The sequence below is a fragment of the Pongo abelii genome, chromosome 1 (genome assembly GCF_028885655.2).
Source record: "Pongo abelii isolate AG06213 chromosome 1, NHGRI_mPonAbe1-v2.0_pri, whole genome shotgun sequence".
In the NCBI taxonomy this organism is placed as follows: domain Eukaryota; kingdom Metazoa; phylum Chordata; class Mammalia; order Primates; family Hominidae; genus Pongo; species Pongo abelii.
The window spans coordinates 79,721,852-79,736,782 of NC_071985.2; the positions used below are offsets into that span (position 1 = coordinate 79,721,852).

The window sequence follows — 14,931 nt, forward strand, 5'->3', positions numbered from 1 at the left end:
TCAGCTGTGGGAGCAAAAAAAAAAAAAAAAGAGACAAAGTTGGAATTTATATTTAAACAGGAAGCAAAGCATAAACATTTGAAAAATTTGCAGCCCAGCCATGTGACAGAGAAAGGAAGATTTTTCAGAAAAGGAATTCAAGCAGGCAGTGGAGCAACCACTTGCTAGAGATATTCATGTAACTAAAAAAGAACTGAGTGCTAATTTCCAAGACAATGGGGAAAAGGCCTCATAGGCATTTCAGAGACCTTCACAGGAGGCCCTTGCTTCAGAGACCCAGAGGCCTAGGAGGGAAAGATGGTTTCATGGGCCAGGTCCAGGGCTCTGCTGTCCTGTGCAGCATCAGAACTCTGCTCCCCACATTCTGGCCACTCCAGCTCCAGCTGTGGCTCAAAGGGGCCCAGGTACAGCTTGGGCCATGGCTTTAGAGGTGGCAAGCTGTAAGCTTTGGCAGCTTCCATCTGGTGTTAAGCCTGTGGGTGCACAGTGTGCAAGAGTAAATGAGGCTTGACACCCTCCATCAGATTTCAGAGAATGTGTGGAAAAGTCTGGGTGCCCAGGTAGAAGCCTGCCTCGGGGCAGAGCCCCCACAGAAGAACCTCTGTTGGACAGTGCCAAGAGTAAATATGGGGTTGGAGCTCCCACAGAAAATCCCCACTAGAGCCCTGCCTAGTGCATCTGTGAGAAAGGGGCCACGGCCTTCCATACCCTGGAATGGTAGATCCACCAGCAGTTTGCACCCAGCACCTGGAAAAGCCACAGGCACTCAACAACCTGTAAGAGCAGCCTGGAGTTCTGAAACCTTCAAAGCCACAGAGGTGGAAATATCCAAGGCTTTGGGCGCCAGCCCCTTGCACCAATGTGCCCTGAATGTGGGATATGGAGTCAAAGAAGATTATTTTGGAGATTTCAGATTTAATTACTGCCCTTCTGCATTTTGAACTTGTATGAGGCCTGTAGCTCCTTTCTTCTGGCCAATTTCTCCCTTTTGGAAGGTGATGTTTACAATGTCTATACTCCCATTGTACCTTGGGAGTAAATAACTTGTTTCTTTATTTTACAGGCTCTATAGATGTTAAGGAACTCAGCTCAGTTCTAGATGAGACTTTGAACTTGGGACTTGGGACTTTTGAGTTAATGCTGGAATGAGTTAAGACTTTGGCCAGGGGGAGGCTTTGGAGGACTATTGGGAAGGCATAATTATATTTTGCAATGTGAGAAGAACATGGGATTTGGGTGGGGCTGGGGTGGAATAATATGGTTTAGATATTTGTTCCCACCCAAATCTCATGTTGAATTGTGATTTCCAGTGTTGGACATAGAGCCTGGTGGGAAGTATTTGGATCATGGAGGTGGATCCCTCATGAATGATTTGGGTTATTCCCTTGGTGATAAGTGAACTTTTGCTCTGAGTTCACATGAGATATGGTTGTTTAAAAGTGTGTGGCACCCCCCGACACACACCACATTCTCTCTTGCTTGTTCTTGCTTTCACTGTGTGACATGACTTTTCCCCCTTTGCCTTCTGTCATGATTGTGAGCTCCCCGAGGCTTCACTAGAAGCCAAGCAGATTATAGCACCATGCTTCCTGTACAGCCTGCAGAATGATGAACCAGTTAATCTATTTTCTTTATGAATTATCCAGTCTCAGGTATTTCTTTATAGCAATTCTAGAATAGCCTAATACATGATTTTGTAAGATAATTCAGAAGATTCTGCTTAACTGTTGCACACAAATAAGGAAACCAGCTCTGACAGGGGCATTTGGTTATTCAAACCCTGTCGAATAATCCAGGATTTTCCTACAGAGACCTAGAAATGGATGTCTGCTTGGATAGAAGGAACATTCCCTCCTGTCAAGACATGTGAGAGAAACATAGGAAAGCCTTGCTCTAAAAACAAGGAGTTTGCATTTATTTGGAGGCCAAAAACTTAAAATTGATTTTAACATTGTGCCTTGTGTACAGTAATTACTGAGGAAGAGGAGGAGGAGAGGAGGAGGAGGAGGAGGAGTAAATCTCATGGTTCAAGCCTCGTTATCCTCCCTTTGTAATAGTGGTAATAATTGGCCCTACACAGGTATCTTTTAAATTTAAAACTTTTTAATGGGCCATTATGACATTTAGCTATGACTACAAAGTCAGAGAAAAACATGTGATTTCAGGCTTTCTAGTCAGGTCTAAACAATTTTCTTTAAAATTATGTCTAATTCCAATCAATAGAAAAAGAGGGAATCCTCCCTAACTCATTTTATGAGGCCAGCATCATCCTGATACCAAAGCCTGGCAGAGACACAACAAAAAAAGAGAATTTTAGACCAATATCCCTGATGAACATCGATGCAAAAATCCTCAATAAAATACTGGCAAACTGAATCCAGCAGCACATCAAAAAGCTTATCCACCATGATCAAGTGGGCTTCATCCCTGGGATGCAAGGCTGGCTCAATATATGCAAATCAATAAATGTAATCCAGCATATAAACAGAACCAACAACAAAAACCATATGGTTATCTCAATAGATGCAGAAAAGGCCTTTGACAAAATTCAACAATGCTCCATGCTAAAAACTCTCAATAAATTAGGTATTGATGGGATGTATCTCAAAATAATAAGAGCTATCTATGACAAACCCACAGCTAATATCATGCTGAATGGGTAAAAACTGGAAGCATTCCCTTTGAAAACTGGCACAAGACAGGGATGCCCTCTCTCACCACTCCTATTCAACATAGTGTTGAAAGTTCTGGCCAGGGCAATCAGGCAGGAGAAGGAAATAAAGGGTATTCAAGTAGGAAAAGAGGAAGTCAAATTGTCCCTGTTTGCAGATGACATGATTGTATATCTAGAAAACCCCATCGTCTCAGCCCAAAATCTTCTTAAGCTGATAGGCAACTTCAGCAAAGTCTCAGGATACAAAATCAGTGTGCAAAAATCACAAGCATTCTTATACACCAATAACAGACAGATAGCCAAATCATGAGTGAACTCCCATTCACAATTGCTTCAAAGAGAATAAAATACCTAGGAATCCAACTTACAAGGGACATGAAGGACCTCTTCAAGGGAACTACAAACCACTGCTCAATGAAATAAAAGAGGATACAAACAAATGGAAGAACATTCCATGCTCACAGGTAGGAAGAATGAATATTGTGAAAATGGCCATACTGCCCAAGGTAATTTATAGATTCAATGCCATCCCCATCAAGCTATCAATGACTTTCTTCACAGAATTGGAAAAAACTACTTTAAAGTTCATATGGAACCAAAAAAGAGCCCGCATCGCCAAGTCAATCCTAAGCCAAAAGAACAAAGCTGGAGGCATCATGCTACCTGACTTCAAACTGTACTACAAGGCTACAGTAACCAAAACAGCATGGTACTGGTACCAAAACAGAGATATAGACCGATGGAACAGAACACAGCCCACAGAAATAATATTGCATATCTACAACCATCTGATCTTTGACAAACCTGACAAAAATAGGGAATGGGGAAATGATTCCCTATTTAATAAATGGTGCTGGGAAAACAAGCCAGCCATATGTAGAAAGCTGAAACTGGATCCCTTCCTTAAACCTTATACAAAAATTAATTCAAGATACATTAAAGACTTAAATGTTAGACCTAAAACCATAAAAACCCTAGAAGAAAACCTAGGCAATACCATTCAAGACATAGGCATGGGCAAGGACTTCATGTCTAAAACACCAAAAGCAATGGCAACAAAAGCCAAAATTGACAAATGGGATCTAATTAAACTCAAGAGCTTCTGCACAGCAAAAGAAACTACCATCAGAGTGAACAGGCAACCTACAGAATGGGAGAAAATTTTTTCAATCTACTCATCTGACAAAGGGCTAATATCCAGAATCTACAATGAACTCAAACAAATTTACAAGAAAAAAACAAACAACCCCATCAAAAAGTGGGCAAAGGATATGAACAGACACTTCTCAAAAGAAGACATTTATGCAGCCAAAAGACACATGAAAAAATGCTCATCATCACTGGCCATCAGAGAAATGCAAATCAAAACCACAATGAGATACCATCTCACACCAGTTAGAATGGCAATCATTAAAAAGTCAGGAAACAACAGGTGCTGGAGAGGATGTGGAGAAATAGGAATACTTTTACACTGTTGGTGGGACTGTAAACTAGTTCAACCATTGTGGAAGTCAGTGTGGTGATTCCTCAGGGATCTGGAACTAGAAATACCATTTGACCCAGCCATCCCATTACTGGGTATATACCCAAAGGATTATAAATCATGCTGCTATAAAGACACATGCACACATATGTTTATTGTCGCACTATTCCCAATAGCAAAGACTTGGAACCACCCCAAATGTGCAACAATGATAGACTGGATTAAGAAAATGTGGCACATATACACCATGAAATACTATGCAGCCATAAAAAATGATGAGTTCAAGTCTTTTGTAGGGACATGGATGAAGCTGGAAACCATCATTCTCAGCAAACTATCACAAGGACAAAAGACCAAACACCACATGTTCTCACTCATAGGTGGGAATTGAACAATGAGAACACATGGACACAGGAAGGGAAACATCACACACCAGGGCCTGATGTGGGGTTGGGGGAGGGAGGAGGGATAGCATTAGGAGATATACCTAATGCTAAATGAAGAGTTAATGGGTGCAGCACACCAACATGGCACATGTATACGTATGTAACTAACCTGCACATTGTGCACATGTACCCTAAAACTTAAAGTATAATAAAAAATAAATAAAAATAAAATAAAATAAAATTATGTCTAATTAAAAATATTCCTGATTGGTAGAAATTTGAATTGTTTCAAGTTTGGAGCTATAAGTAAAACTTCTATAAACAGTTAAGTACATGTCTTTGAGTTGACTTATGTTTTTATTTCTCTCGAGTAAAAACAAACAGCAGATTTTCTAGGCTGTATGGTAAGTATGAATATGTTTAACTCTATGGTCTATTTATATGTTTAAACATCCAGAAATGACTATACAATTTTTACATTCCCACTAGCAATGTATATGAGCTCCCGTTCCTCCATATAACCTGCCAAAACTTGGAATGGTGAGCGTTTAGAAATTTTACCATTCTAGTTGGGTATTTGCATTTTTCTAATGACTAATAATCTTGAATATTTAAAAATGTGCTTATTTGCTATCTGCTTATCTACTTTGGTGAAGTGTCTATTAAAATGTTTTGCTGCCCCTTCCCCTTCCCGGAGGGCCTTCCAGCAAGGTCCTCCTGGGCCTCGCTTCCCCTAGCCCCTGCAGTGGGCCCGAATGAGAGGTTCTGGAGCGAGTTCCGAAGCCCCGGGGTGGGGTGGGTCCTGGGTGTAGACAGACGCTGCTGTCCAGCCTGCCCCAGCCGAGGATCTTGGCACCCCCTTGAGAGCTTCAGCTGCCCCAGTATTAGAATCCTAAGAAAATCAAAAGGCATTCGGGGATTTCTGCTCACCTGGAGAAGGGATGGAAATACTTCAACAAGGCATGGAAGGAAGTTTGACTGCATAAGACAACATGGTTTAGGTCTGGGATATTACCTGGAGTTATTCAAGAGTTGCTTGTGGACTACTGTGTGAAGATACAAGACACAAATTTAACTTCTGAGGACAAAAAGTTTCTTGAGACCCTTGAACAGTGGCTACTCATAACTGAACTGACATGGCTCTTAGGTCCTAGCCAGGAGAGGGAGATACCTTCACTGCTAGAGCTGGAGAAAGCGGACCTTCTGGAATACATGCCACTCTCAGAGGATTTTGTGTGGATGAGGGCTCTGCTACAGCAAGAAGTGGAGGAGTAGCTCAAGAAGAAATGTTTCACTCTGCTCTGGTACTATGATCCCAATTCAGATGCTGACAGTGAAACCGTGAAGGCAGCAAACGTGTGGAAACTTGCAGAGGTACTAGTGGGTAGGAAGCAGCAGTGCCAGGATGCCAAGAGCCAGCAAAAGGATCACGTGGTGCTGCTGGAGAAGAAGAGTGCCACCTACTTCCAGGTGCTTCTCTGCTGCCTCACTTTGCTGCAGAGGCTTCTTCAGGAACAACGGCTGAAGACTCACTCCGAGTTAGACCACATCAATGCCCAGTACCTGGAAGTCAGGTGTGGTGCTATGGTACTTAAGCTGAGGATGGAAGAGTTAAAGATTTTGTCCAACACACTGCTGAGAAAGTGGAAGTTCATTGTCTGATTAGGGACGGTTTGGAGGGAGCCATTCACCTACAGGAGCAGCACATGGAGAAGTCAAGACAGGTCCTGAAGTCCTATGAAATACTTGGGGAGGAGTTTGACAGACTGGTGAAAAGAGTCCACCCTACTCAAGCAGGCAACTAAGAAGCGGTGGGCCCTCCAGGAGTTCAACAAGGCCTACTGTTGAGCTCTGTCAGGGCCAGGAAGCATGGCTTCTGCACAGCTGCTGCCTCCTAATCTTCCTGCTAGTAGGACCACATTCACCTGGGGCTGCCTTCGCTACAAGGGAGTGTGGGAACGTTTGCACTTGCTTGAAAGACGCAGTTGTTTAGGCACCCTCCTGGTTTTTCTTTCTTGTTTATAATGACTGGGCCTCTTCTGGAAAATCTAGCAAGCAGATTTATATAATTTTTTATGCATGACTGTTTGTCAGTGTCAGCCCTGTATCGTATTTGATTATCTCCTGAATAAAGTTATGATATTATATCTTAAAATATGTTTTGCTTATTTTAAAAATGTTGTCTTTATAATTGAAATTAAGCATTCTTTATGTATTTTGTATAAGTTCAGTATCAGATATAGCTTTTGAAAATATTTTCTTTCAGTCCATGGCCTGCCTTTTTATTTTCTAAATGTTGTTTTTTAAAAGGCAAATGTTTTATATTTGGTAAAGTTCAATGCGTCTATTATTTCTACATCTTGTATGTGTTTGTGAGCATGTGTCCAATCTAAGATATCTTTGTCTAGCTAGAGGTCCTGAAGATTTTTCTTGCATATTCTTCCAGAAATGTTTTGTTTTTCACACTTACATTTAGGTCTATGATTCATTTTGAGTTAATTTTTCTGTATGGTGAAAGTAAGGGTCAATGTTCACTTTTTGATTATGCCATTTGTTGATTAATGAATACATTCCCCATTGAAATACCTTGGCACTTTTGTCAAAAATCACTGGGAGAGACAGAGGCAAGATAGCTGACCAGATGCAGCTAGTATGAGCCCCTTCCACAGAGAAGGACCAAAATAGGAAGTAGATAATCACAAATCTAAGAAAGAACACTGGAATTCAACAGAGAAGTGACAGGAAGCACTGAAAACAAAGAAGGAGAGGGAAGTGAGGCAGCCTGCGCAGCCAAGATTGCCTGGGATTTGGGAGAAGCTCCCAGATGCTGGGAAATGGTCAGTGAGACCTTCGGGGCTCCAAATTCTTGTCATGAACTTCAATTCTAGGCACTGGAGAGCCCCTCAACCCTCATGGGCATCAAGACTAACATAGGGAGATGCCTAGAGATTGTACAGAGGCATCGTTTCGGAAAGGGAACTTAGGCTGAGTCCCACAGGCTTCTGAGCCTTGCACAACTGTAACATAGTGTCATTCGGAGAGCTCAGCCCCCAGAGGACTTTGTCCTACCCTGGGACCATCACTGCCATAGCTGCCACTGGGCCAAGGAGGACAAGAGGAGGATGGGCACTTTCTTCCAAGGACAAATCCCACCACTACTGCAGACTATTGCGGGGCCAAGATGTGAAGAAACTGTACACACCACAGCTGTCTGCCCGTGCTGTTCCCACTGAGAGTGGCACTGCCCTCCCTGGTACCAGGCCCATAGCCAGTGCCATTTTGACAGCCCAGCCTCCAAAGCACTATGATCTTCCCCTGGGGCCACCAGGCCAAAGAAGGAGAGGGAAAGCTGGGCACTTTAACAAGCCCTGAGGACAAATACCACTGCCACTGCTGTAGGCTGCTAAGAGACCAAGGTGTGAGCAAACTGCAAGCTCCACAGCTTACTGCTTTAGCTGCTCCCACTGAGAGTGGCCTTGCCCTCCCTGGAGGCAGCCTGCAGTGCAGCCACTGCTGCCCAAACCTGACAATTCTGCCAGCAGCCTAGGAACCATCTGCCCCTGCCTATCACAGCCACTGCCTGAACACACTTCCAGGGAACCTGAGGACAAGGTTATCAACTCAGTCCCATTTCCCTACTACTCTAGTATGCCATTTAGGGGCCTGGGGGTCTCTCAGCCCAGTTCACCACCAGTGGTACCTGAACATTCCTCTTGGGGTCTGAAGCTGGGCTGACCCAACCTGTTGATACCACCACAGCTGGCAGTCACCCACATGAGCCACCTGCAGGTCAGCAGACTGGCCCACCCAACTTATCACAGCCACCACCAATACCAGAATGGACTACCTGGGGTCCAGTGGGTTGCTCCACCACTGCTTCTACCATCACCCACATCACACCACTGCCTGGAGACCTAAGAACCCACCTGCATGCCTTGCCCACAGCTGCCACTACTGGCTTACCTGGACCTGCTAATACCAGTGGCAGCATACATCACTCTGAGGCTCAAGGACAGGTATGCTCAACCCACTGCTACCACCACCGGGGCCTGAAGACTGGCCCACCAGGCATCTTAGAACCCATAAAAACTTCATCATAGCCTCCACTAACAACTACACCCTAAGCCACTAAGGAAATCACAAATACTACCGACCCTATTCATAGCTGAAGAAATCACACAGAGACTACCCTACTGCATACACCCAATATCAAAGCCAGAGTGACCTACTCAACTGCAAACAGATATACATCTTCAGGAAAAGTTCTGCCCCATGAAATCAAATTAAAAAACTTGAAAGAAGTGTCTGTTACACCAGATGTGCAGATATCAATGTAAGGATGCAGGAAACATGAACAAGTAAGGAAATACAACACCTCCAAAGGAACTCAATAATTTTCCAGCAGCAGATCCCAATTAAAGAAACAAAATCCCAAATAAAGACGCAAAATACCGATTTTAAAGAAGCTCAATGAGACACAAGAGAATTCTGAAAAAAAATTTAGAGGAATCAGAAAAGTGATTCAGGTCATAAATAAAAAAAAAATTGCCAGAAAGATAACTATTTTAAAAAAGAATTGAACAGAAATTCTGAAACTGAATAATTCATTTACTAAAATGCAAAATACATGTGAAAGCTTCAAAAATAGATGAGACCAAGCAGAAGAAAAAATCTCAGAACTTGAAGACTGGTGTTTTGAAATAATCCAATCAGAAAAAATAAAGATGAAATAAAAAAGAATGAGCAAAGCCTTTGTAACATTTGGGACAACATAAAGTAATGGAATATTTGAATTATCAGTGTCCCTGAGGGCAAAGAGAGAAAGAAAAGATTAGAAAACCTATTTAACAAAATGCTAGATGAAAACTTCCCAAGTCTAGCAGGAGACTTAGATACCCAGATACAGGAAGCGCAAAGATCCTCAAATGAATATGATGCAAAAAGTTGTTCTTGACAGTACATTGTGGGCAAACTGTCTACAACCAAAGACAAAGAGAGGAGTCTTTAAAATGTAACAGAAAAGCATCTACACCTTTTTTTTTTTTTTTTGAGACGGAGTCTTGCACTGTCGCCTGGGCTGAAGTGCAATGGGGCGATCTCGGCTCACTGCAACCTCCACTTCCCAGGCTCATGTGACTCTCCTGCCTCAGCCTTCCAAGTAGCTGGGATTACAAGTGCACACCACCACACCTGGCTAATTTATTGTATTTTTAGTAGAGATGGGGTTTCACTGTGTTTGCCAGGCTGGTCTCGAACTCCTGACCCCACGATCCACCTGCCTCAACCTCCCAAAGTGCTGGGGTTATAGGCGTGAGCACCACTGCACCCAGCTCACATCTACACCTTTTAAAGAACACCCATCAGACTAATAGTGAATTCCTCAGCAGAAACCTTACAGGTCAAGAGATAATGGAATGACATATTCAAAGCACTGAAAGAAAAATATGCCATGACACTATGTCAACAAAATTACCCTTCATGAATGAAAGAAAAATAAAGTCTTTCCCACACAAGCAAATGCTGAGGGAATTCATCACCACTAGGCTGGTCTACAGGAAATGCTCAGGGGAATCTGAAGCTGAAAGGACATTTGCCATCATGAAAACACATAAAAGTATAAATTCAACAGTAAAGCAAACAAACAAATGAGAAAGAGAAATAACTCAAATGGTACCATTATACATAATCACCAAACCACAAAGACAATAGAAAAAAAGGAAAGGAACTAAGAATATACAAAACAACCAGAAAACAATTAACAATATGACAAGAACAAAGCCTTACATATCTGCCATAACTCTGAATGTAAATGATTAAATTCTCCACTTAAAAATATGTAGACTGGCTAAACGGATAAAGAAACATGATCCAATTATATGTTTCCTACAAGAAACATACTTTACCTGCAAAACACATATAGACTCAAGTAAAAAGAAGGAAAAGGTATTTCACACAAATGGAAGACAAAGATGCAAAGCAAGACAAAGCAAGCAGGAATAACTGTACTTATATCAGATAAAACAAACCTTAAGACAAAAACAGTAAAAAAATGAAATAAAAAAGTCACTATATAATGGCAAAGAGATCAATCCAACACGAAGAAATAACAATTCTAAATAAATATGCACCAAACACTGGTGCACCCAGATTTACAAAGCAAATATAGCTAGATCTAAAGAGAAAAATAGACTCCAGTGCAATACTAGTGGGGGACTTCAACACTCCACTTTAAGAGTTAGACAGATCATCTAGACAGAAAATCAATAAAGAAACAGGATTTAAACTGGACATTAGACCAAATGGACCTAACAGACATTTACAGGACATTTTGTCCAACAACTACAAAAGATACATTATTCTCATCAGCACATGGAACATTCCCCAGGATAGATCACATATTAGGCCACAAAATATGTCTCAAATTAAAAAAAATCAAAATTATATAAAGTATCTTCTCACATCACAATGGAATAAAACTGGAAATCAATACTAAGAGGAATTTTGAAAACTATACAAATACATAGAAAGTAAACAACATACTCCTGAACCTCCATTGGGTCAACAAAGAATTAAGAATGAAGAAATTAAGATGGAAATAAAAAATGTTCTTGAAATAAATGAAAATGGGAACAAAACATACTCAAACCTGTGGGATACACCAAATGCTAAGAGGGAAGCAATAAATGCCTGTATAAAAATACCTATATAAAAGTCAAAATACTTCAAATAAACAACCGAACATGTACCTCAAGGAACTAAATGGAGCACGAGCAAACCAAACCCAAATTAACAGAAGGAATCAAACAATAAAGATCAGAGCAGAACTAAATGAAATAGAGACTAAAAAACAGAAACTAGGTTCTTCAAAAAGATAAAAGAAATTGAAAAACCACTAGCTAGACTAACCAGAGAAGACCCAAATTTTAAAAAATCAGAAATGAAGAAAGGGAGACATTACAAAAGATACCACATAAATATTAAAGGTCATTGGAGATTATTATGAACAAATGTACACCAACAAACTGAAAAACCTAGATGAAATGGGTAAATTCATAGAAACCTATAAACTATCAAGATTGAATCAGAAAAAAAAAGAAAACCTGAATCTACCAATTATGGGTAGCAAGATTTAATCAATAATAATAATTAAAAAAAACAGGACAGGAAGAATTCAGTCGAATTGTGCAAAACGTATAAAGAACTATACCATCCTCCTGAAACTATTCCAAAAACTCAAATTGAAGGAAACTTTTCCTAACTCATTCTATGAGACCAGCATTAATCTGATACCAAAACCAAACAAGGACACACACACACACAGAGACAGAGAGAAAGAAAAAAGAAAAGAAAACTTACAGGCCAATACCCCTGATGAACCTAGACTCAAAAATCAACAACATACTAGCAAATTGAATACAACAGCAGATCAAAAGGAAGACACCATGATCAAGTGGGATTTGTCCCAGGGATGCCAAGGATGGCTCAACATATACAAATCAATAAACATGATACATGACATTAACAGAATGAAGGAGAAAAACCATATGATCATCTCAATAGAAGCATAAAAAGCATTTGATAAAATTTAATATCCCCTTATGATAAAAAAAAACTCTCAACAAACTATGAATAGAAGGAACATATCTCAGAATAATAAAGAGCTTATATAACAAACCCACAGTTAGCATTATACTGAATGAGGAAAACCTGGAAGCTTTTCCTCTAAGATCTAGAACAAGACAAGGATGCCCCCTTTCACCACTTCTATTCATCATAGTACTGGAAGTCCTAGCCAGAGCAATCAGGCCAGAGAAAGAAATAAAAGACACAAAATTGTAAAGAGGAAGTCAAATTGACCCTCTTTTTGATGATATGACCTTATATCTGAAAAAACCTAAAGACTCCAACTAAAACTCATAGTTTTGATAAATGTAGGGAAGTTGCAGGATACTAAATCAATGTACAAAAATCAGTAGTAGTTTTATACTCCAACAACAATTCAGCTGAGAACCAAGTTAGGAAGGCAATCTCATTTCCAATAGCCACAATAAAGTAAAATATCTAGAAATAAATTTTACCCAGAGGTGAAAGACATCTACAAGTAAAACTACAAAACGCTGATGAAAAAAAAATTGAAGATGATGCAAAGAAATGAAAAGATATCCCATCTTTGTGGATAAACAAAAACTAATTCACTTAAAATAACCATACTGCCCAAAGCAATCTACAAATTTAATGAAATCTCTATCAAAACATCATTTTTTACAGAAATAGGAAAAACAGTCATAAAATTCAGATGGAACCAAAAAAGAGCCAGAATAGCCAAAGCAATTCTGAGCAAAAGAACCAAGTCAGAGGCATCATATTATATGACTTCAAAATATATTACAAGGCCATAGTAACCAAAACAGCATGGTATTGGTACAAAAACAGACATTTAGACCAATGGAATAGAGTCCAGAAATAAATATATGTATTTACAGCCACCTGATTTTCAATTAAGGCATCAAGAACATACACTGAGAAAAGATACCCTTTGCATTAAATGGGATTGGGAAAATTGAATACCTATATGCAGAAGAATGAAACTGGACCTATATCTCCTCCACATACAAAAATTATATCAGATGGATTGAAGACTTAAATACAAAACCTGAAACTATAAAATTGCCAGGAAAAAAAAAACTTAAAAAAATATTTCAAGACATCAGTCTAGGGAAAGATTTCGTGGCTAAAGCACAGACAAATATAACAAAAATAGACAAATAAAACTATATTAACCTAAAAGCTTCTGCACAGCAAAGGACATAGTCAATGGAGTGAAGAGACGACATGCTGGATGGGAGGAAATATTTGCAAATTACTCATCCAACAAGGGACTAACATCCACATTATACAAGGAACTCAAACAGTTCAACAGTAAAAAAATAAATAGTTTTTCAACTATTAGCCCCATTAAAAAGTGGGCTAAGGACCTGAATAGACATTTCTCAAGTGAAGACATAAATGACCAACAGGTATATGACAAAATACTCAACATTACTAATTATCAGGGAAACAAAAATCAAAACCACAATGAGATGACATCTTGCCCCAGTTAGAATGGCTATCATTAAAAAGACAAAAAATGCTGGTGAGGATGTGGAGAAAAGAGAAGCCTTATACACTGTTGGCACAAATGTAAATTTGCAAAACCATTATAAAAATATAGAGATTTCTCAAAAAGCTAAAATAATAGAACTGCCATGTGATCCAGTGATCCCACTGCTGAATATATAAAAAAAGAAAGAAACAAATCTGTATATCAAGGGATCCTGTGCTGGCATGTTTATTGCAGAACCATTCACAATAGCAAAGATATGAAAACAACCTAAGTGTTCACTGTCAGATGCATGGATAAATAAAATGGTATATATACACAATAGAATACTATTAGCCATAAAAAAATGAAATTATGTCACTTGGAGCAACATGGATAGAACTGAAAGTCATTATATTAAGTGAAATAACCTAGGCACAGAAAGTCAAATAGTGCATGTTCTCACTCATATGTGGGAGCTAAAAAAGTTGACCTCATGGAGGTAGAGAATAGATATAATAGGTACCAGAGACTGGGAAGGGTGTGTGGGCGGAGATGGGAGGACAAAGAGACATTGATTAGTGGTTAGATAGAAGAAAAAGAACACCAATATTTGATAGCAGAGTAGGGTGACTAAGTTAGCAGCAATATAGTGTATATTCCAAAGCAGCTAGAAGAGAAGACATGAAATTTTACCAACACATAGAGATAAATACTCAAAGTGATAGATGTCCCAAATACTCTTGACTTGATATTACACTCTATGCATATAACAAATACTCACATGTGCTCCATAAATATGTAAAATATTTTATATCAAGAAAATAAATAAATAAGTAAATAAAAATCATTGGCCAAATGTGTCTTGGTTTATTTCTGTACTCTCAATTCTGTTTTATTGATCTATATGTGTATTATTTTTACAACACCATATTACCATAATTTCTTTTTGAGACAGGATCTCATTCTGTTGCCCTGGCTGGAGCACAGTGGCACAATCATAGCTCACTGCAACCTCCAACTCCTGGGCTCAAGTGATCCTCCTGCCTCAGCTGCCCAAGTAGCTGGGACTACAGGAGCACGTAACCACCCTCACCTAATTTTTTTGTATTTTTTTTAGAGATGAGGTTTCGTCATGTTGCTCAGGCTAATCTTAAACTCCTGGGCTCACGCTATCCACCTGCCTTGGCCTCCCAAAGTACTGGGATTATAGGTATGAGTCACTGTGCCCGGCCACACTACCATGATTAATGTGGTTTTATAGTAAGCCTTGAAAATAGATAGTGCAATTTCTCTAACTTGGTCCTTT

General features: G+C 39.7%; 1 pseudogene; it reads left to right on the forward strand.

The window, feature by feature from the left end:
- The first annotated feature begins 418 nt into the window (after positions 1–418).
- LOC100444526 (HAUS augmin-like complex subunit 4) lies at positions 419–6,638 on the forward strand (annotated as a pseudogene).
- Positions 6,639–14,931: the final 8,293 nt, after the last annotated feature.